The sequence below is a fragment of the Miscanthus floridulus genome, chromosome 8 (genome assembly GCF_019320115.1).
Source record: "Miscanthus floridulus cultivar M001 chromosome 8, ASM1932011v1, whole genome shotgun sequence".
Taxonomy (NCBI): Eukaryota; Viridiplantae; Streptophyta; class Magnoliopsida; order Poales; family Poaceae; genus Miscanthus; species Miscanthus floridulus.
Genome location: NC_089587.1, coordinates 116,711,625 through 116,717,757, shown reverse-complemented (window position 1 = coordinate 116,717,757; position 6,133 = coordinate 116,711,625). Strand labels below are relative to the sequence as shown.

The following is a 6,133-nucleotide window of genomic DNA, read 5'->3' as shown; positions in this document are numbered from 1 at the left end:
GGGTTAGGGTTCTAGGTTCATTGTTACGGTATCACTGTTGTTCTTTTCCCAAATTGATTGCGGGTTTTAGGGTTCGGTTTAAACGTGAAATCGAGCCCTCCTTCTTTCTTTAACCCAGTTAGGGTTAGGGTTCATCCGAACCCTCCTTTCTTTTCTCAGATCCGAAAGGATCTAAACTGATAAGCTAGATCTATTCCTGAACCTTGCTCTGGTACCATTGTTGAACTGTTGAATCCCTAGGACCATAGATCTAGCCGGGGTGCTTGATGAAACAAAGACCTAGAACACGTTTTAGTGCAACGATAGAGAGACAGAGAGAGGTAGATGAGGTCTGACACCGCGGAGGGGTAGATCCAGAGGCCTCCATCAGGTTCGTTGGTGAAGTCTGCGCATGGGCAGCGACGGTCGGGGGAAGACATGTCGGAGATGCGGTGCCGGCGGTGAAGATCGATGACGGCGCAGTGCTGTGGTGGAGGTAATTCCCGTCACTGGCTGCGCCCCTCAGTTAGATCGGGTTTAGGGTTTGTCGGTGGGGAGCTCGGCTCAGGTGAACCTCGTGATTAGAGCCGCCGGCCCCCACCTCTTTTTATAGCGCAGGGTGACAGGGGCCCTCCAGCCATGGTGGGCTGGGCGCCCCCGATCAGGACGCGAATCAAAGACCCAACTGGGTCGTTGGGTCCAGTTAGGTTAGAGATCAATCTAACAGAGGCGCCTTCACCCTCTCTCCCTCCTCGTTGCAAACCCTGACCTCTCCTTCTTCTCTCTGTTCCTCAGTTCTACACACAGCAGACTTCGGCAGTCCCAACCGCAGGACACTCCATCTTGATTATTATGTGTTATTGGCTGTGGCTTGTGTTGATCTTGGTAGGAGGGCTGGTTTCTTTGTGTGTGATCTCCTCCTTTGTGTGCTTGTAGTTGGACTTTCGTGGAGATGGCGTCCATGACCTGAGGCCGTGGTATCCCAGGTTCTTCATTAGGTGCTTTGTGAGAGAAGGTCTGTGATCTCTTTCTTGCATACATAACTACTTCTATGAGCGGGTCGTTGCTTGGTCGACTTTTATGTGCAGAGATTGATGTTCAGATTCTGTTTTTTTATCTTTAGGGAGCACATCGTAGGGAAAGAGGCACTGACACTCCTATCCTCAGGTGTAGTTCTGTCTGATCCCTCCCCCTAGGTCTTGGTTAAACTCTGTTTTGATTCGATGGTTTTCCTGTGGTTGTGTGGCATTAGGAAGAGGTACTTTTGGGGCTTGGCCTTTCCCTTCACAAGTTTGATGAACTTGCTGTTGTTTTTCCTCATCTCATAGCCTTAGGATCAGCATATTATCTTACTTTTCAATACTTGAAATCAGGTGGTGAGTGGTGACTGGGGTTTTATAAAGCTACATGAGTTATATGCTTTGAAAACAAAATTTCTAGCACACTGGCGTTGTATGCTTTTTGTGTTTCCTACCAAAATACACTTTTTTTTACAGAGAACCATAGGAAAAGTTTTGTTAGCACTTTGTTAGTGGTTTTATTAGGATTATTGGAGGTCGGTCGAAAAGGAAGTAAAGGTGTAAAATCCTTTTTCAGACTTTTTTCCATAGCTGCTGCACACTACTAGAATCCTTATTTGTGCAATAGTTCTGTAGTTGTGCCCTTAAGTTTAGTGGTGGTTTAATATGTCTAACTGTACATTTAACTGAATCAGGCGCTTTAAGATCTTGGGTAAGAATGGTTTGTTTAGGTGTTTTCTTCAACAGAATAAACATGTGCTTCAGCAAAAAAATTATCTCAGGTGCTGCTAATTGTTTGGACTATAGTACCCAAATTTTGGACTGTAGTATCAAACTTGTGCATTGCTGATACGTGCCAAACTTGTGCACGAGACTCTTCATAGGCATCTTCCTGCATGGGTCTATTTCTTTGATTCCAATTTCTACATGTTTGAGTACTTTTGCAGAAGTACAGAGCCTGAAGGCACTTGTAAACTGCTCTGATTTCATTTTGCATATGGATGGCTTGATTTTGCTTGTTCTGCTAGCTACTCTTGAGATGCTAATAAGCAGTGACGGTTACCATTCTTTTCATGCCCTCTCCATTCTTACTGATCTAATGCATTTGGCATATGAGGCTATGATTACTGTTCTTTTGATGATCTGTCCATTATCCGTCTTTTTAGCTTGCGTAAAAAAAGATACTTGTGCCTAACCTAGCCTTACCAAAACACTCTACTCATTGTGCTTATGTATCTTGTAGGGAAGGCTGCAGGCTCTGGTGCTGTTCTGTGGAAGTGTGGACCGCTGCCGCTTTTCCGGTGTGCGTCTGTGACATGTTTCAGCTGTAAGTCCACTGTCTGTGGTCGTGATGTTCATAATGTTGTAGGGCTGTGATACTTGTGTGTTTTACTTTCAGTTTCTTCTGAGGATATGTCTGTTTGCACCGTGTGCTGTTTGTTCATGTGTGCTTGTCTTTTGCCTACCAACTACTTTTGTAGTTATGGTTTGTGTTGCGGTGATGCCCTTTTATCTATACTAGTGTGCCCCCAGTATTATTTGTTACTTCCTGGCGTTGTGTAGTGTGTGCTTTTATGGCTGGTCCTTCGTGTGAGAGAGTGGCACGTTGTCATGAAAAAATGCCAGAGAAGACGTGTCGCTATAGCACAAGGTCTGTGCTATCCTTGCACATGCCATTACTAGCGTGCGATTTGTGTAATACCCTTAGCTGACCTCTGCTGCTGCTTAAAATGGGTTGGCAGTGTGTTCAGGTTTCCTCAGACGCCCAGTTTTTAGTGCCATGAATGAGAGCCCTCCTGAGTCCAGTCAGCCAAGCACGTCTGACTAGACAAACGTCACCGATCAGACATTCACTGGTCAGAAAAGAGGCAGGTCTTTGATGTACTTTCGTACAGAGGTTGCCACCTCCAATAGGCGCCGTCGCCTTGCCAGGATACGACGTAGGCTATCCTTTGGTCCTTCGTCGCGTGTTGACGATGGTAGCTGCCCATGTCCTCTGGCTTTGTGCTTACTGCATTCCTACGTCTGATTGAAATAAAAATGTATTTGTCTTTTAATTCTTCTATTCTGGTGTATAGCTGCTTCCAGCGGCCCGTCAGCTACCCCAGTTCCACTTGATAGGGCGTAGTCACTGAAAGGTGTGTCCCTGCTAGCTTGTGTAGTATGGTTATGGGGTGTCATGTGATCCCTGATTGTTTTCTTCTGGTTCGATCCCCTATAGAGACATATCCAGAGAGGTCATACTACGGGGGGCCATCAAATAAGTGCCCATATTGTGGCGCTGTCTTTTGGTTTCAGGAACGTGTGAAGAGTGCCTCTGCTGTCACAATGCAAAAAATAGTGTACAATCTTTGTTGCAGAGGTGGTAAGATTAATTTGAAGCCTTATAGGAACCCACCTAAACCTCTGTCTGACCTGATTCGATTTGATGGCGACGCACGTACAAAAAGATTCATGAGACAAATTCAATCGTACAATTCCCTTTTTGCATTCACCTCCTTAGGAGCCGCTGTTGATAAGACGATAAACAATGGCACTGCACCTTATGTGTTCAAGATAAATGGTGTAGTCCATCACCGAATTGGTACACTGTTGCCACGGCATGGATCCCGGCCTAAATTTGCACAGCTTTATATATATGACCCCGAGTACGAGACTCAAAACAGATTGCACATGTTCACAGACGATGAATGTGCTGCTGACCTGCCAGACCTAGACATAGCGATAGCACTTTTAAACATACTGAATGAGCATAATCAGCTTGTCATCCGACATGCTAGTGGCAGTCTTTGTGGTCTTTGTGGGGCTGGCTGCAGCTGGTCTTTGTGGGGCTGGCTGCAGCAGCATCTTGACTGAGAGGACAGCATTCTTGTAGCTGGTCTTTAGTCAGGACAGCATCTTAGGACAACATCTTAAAGGACAGCATATTAGCACAGCATATTAGCATCTTAGACTAGCATCTTGACATATGCTCGAGACGGTTTATATTAAATCTAAACACATCTCCAAAAGAACAGTTAGTGTTTACACCAACTGAAAAGAAATATACTCATATTTAAAATATGAATAGAACTCCAAAATAAACATAATATTTATCTACAACCACTCGGCAAGATACATCATATATTACCCATTCTACATATTTGTATTGCAGGGCATGGTTCAGTCAACGAGCTTATTTTTTACGCTCGGGGACTGGATCACTCGGGAAGGACAATAGGATCATCGTCCGGATGGTCGCACCACCTGGCGTTCGGACTTCTCTGCCGATCAACTGGTCGGACCGCTAGATTCATGGACTTCGTCGCTGACCAGTTGGTCGGACTGTTCGGCGCTCACTTCTACTCGGCGCTCACTTCGCCGCCGACCAGTTGGTTGGGCTGCTCGGTGCTTGATTCTTCGCCAACTAGCTGGTCGGATTGTTCATCGCTTCATCATCAGCTACGCTGGGGCTCGCCAGCTAAGCTGGGGACTCCTTGGTGTTCGGATTCTTCGTGCAACCGTCGCCAGCTGAGCTGGGACTTTTTTGGTGGTTGGATTTTGCTACGTCTAATCGGTGTGCTATCAAGTTGCTCCATGTTGTTCGGATCAGGGTTCATAACCTTGGGCAGCACGTCTGGGGTCTTGATAAGTCCATGGCAGATGAAATTGGCAAGCTTTGTTTAAAATTCTTTGACCCTGCTTCAAGTTTTATTTTTTCATCTTCTAGCAGGCTTGGAGACTACGTGTGTACACGTCATCTGACGATGACTGTACTATTTTTTCTACACTGGTTTTTCTTAGCTAAGCTGGGGACTGGTTTGGCATCCGAGGTCTACAGTTTTTCACCCTAGCAGCACGTGAATGCTTCACATACTGTCAGGCTCGAGAACTAAGTGGGCACACTTCACCTCACAGTGAATGTGTATTTCTGGGACCCAATGCTTTCCTACACGACAAAGTTGTGGACGGTAATCGTTTAAGCTCTTCGTTTGGCTCTAAGAGCCCACCTTTTGCCTAAGGCATGGGTGCCAAGCATCTAACATCGCTATTCAGGGACTAAGCTCCTCTGTGTTGACTAAGTCAGGAACTAAGTTCCTCCGCACTGACTAAGTCAGGGACGCTAAGCGTCCAACTTCGCTACCTGGAACCTAAGTGGACACACTTTGTAACACCCCGGGTGTTAGCCACGAGTTAAGCAGCGAAATTGGAAGTAAATAGGATATGTCAAGCAATGATTATGTTCTTGAGATCATAATCTTGAAGTAATGATGAAGGTATTGGGGTCCAATCTATGAAATTGAGTCCCAACCTAAACTTGGACAACACACCTTTGCTTACATGTGGACCCTGTTTAAGATTAGGCATGAGTAATGTTAAACATGGTTTTTCATATACATTACATCAACATGCATCCATCTTGACAAGTGGAAAAGTTTCATGAAGTTTGGAATCAAGAAGTCATATGAAATGATAAGTTATGATCTTGATTGAATTGCTTTATTAAGTAAATAGGAATATGAGGTGTCGACAAAACCTTGCTACCTTGCCCAAATGACTCTAATTAAACTCTACAACAAAAGTCATGAAGGGTTCGTGTTGAACAAATATCAAGAAAATGCCTCAATTGGTCAAAAACCCTAATTTTAGGGTTTAACGAGGTGCTGCTTTGACCAAGATGAAGAAATGGTTTCTGTACTAGATATGAAGTTTGACCTCTAATAAAAGTTGAAGTTTGAGTGGAGTATAACAAAATTTATTTTTGGACCAAGACCTGATTCAACTCCTAAGTGGCTCAAACAGAGGACTCAAGATGGAATCGGCTGCTGTTTCTGGGCTCTAAATAATTCTAAGTCCGAATTCATCGTCATTGACATTTACGTTCCGTATTCTCTAAAATTTGTTAAACACCTCAAGTTGAGACAAAAGTAAAAGTTGGAATATATGTTTCATAGAAGGACATACAAAAAGTTGAAATCAAGTTGACCACGTTTTGACCAAGTAATTCGAGCTCAAGCAGAGCAAGGCTTAATCCTCGATTAGTCGCTGGCACTGTCAACTTCGGGCTAAATTAGGCGCTAATACAGAGCTCTAAAGACTAGGTACCCTTAATGAGTTTTGTAGATCATTAGGCGGGCTGCAACTTTGCTTCTAGG

General features: G+C 44.5%; 1 long non-coding RNA gene across 1 annotated transcript; it reads left to right on the top strand.

Moving 5' to 3' along the window:
• The first annotated feature begins 759 nt into the window (after positions 1–759).
• Positions 760–2,467, top strand: LOC136477208 (uncharacterized). The gene is made up of 3 exons (XR_010763938.1): positions 760–994; positions 1,103–1,146; positions 2,242–2,467. It is a non-coding gene; the product is annotated as an uncharacterized lncRNA (long non-coding RNA).
• The last annotated feature ends 3,666 nt before the right edge of the window (positions 2,468–6,133 follow it).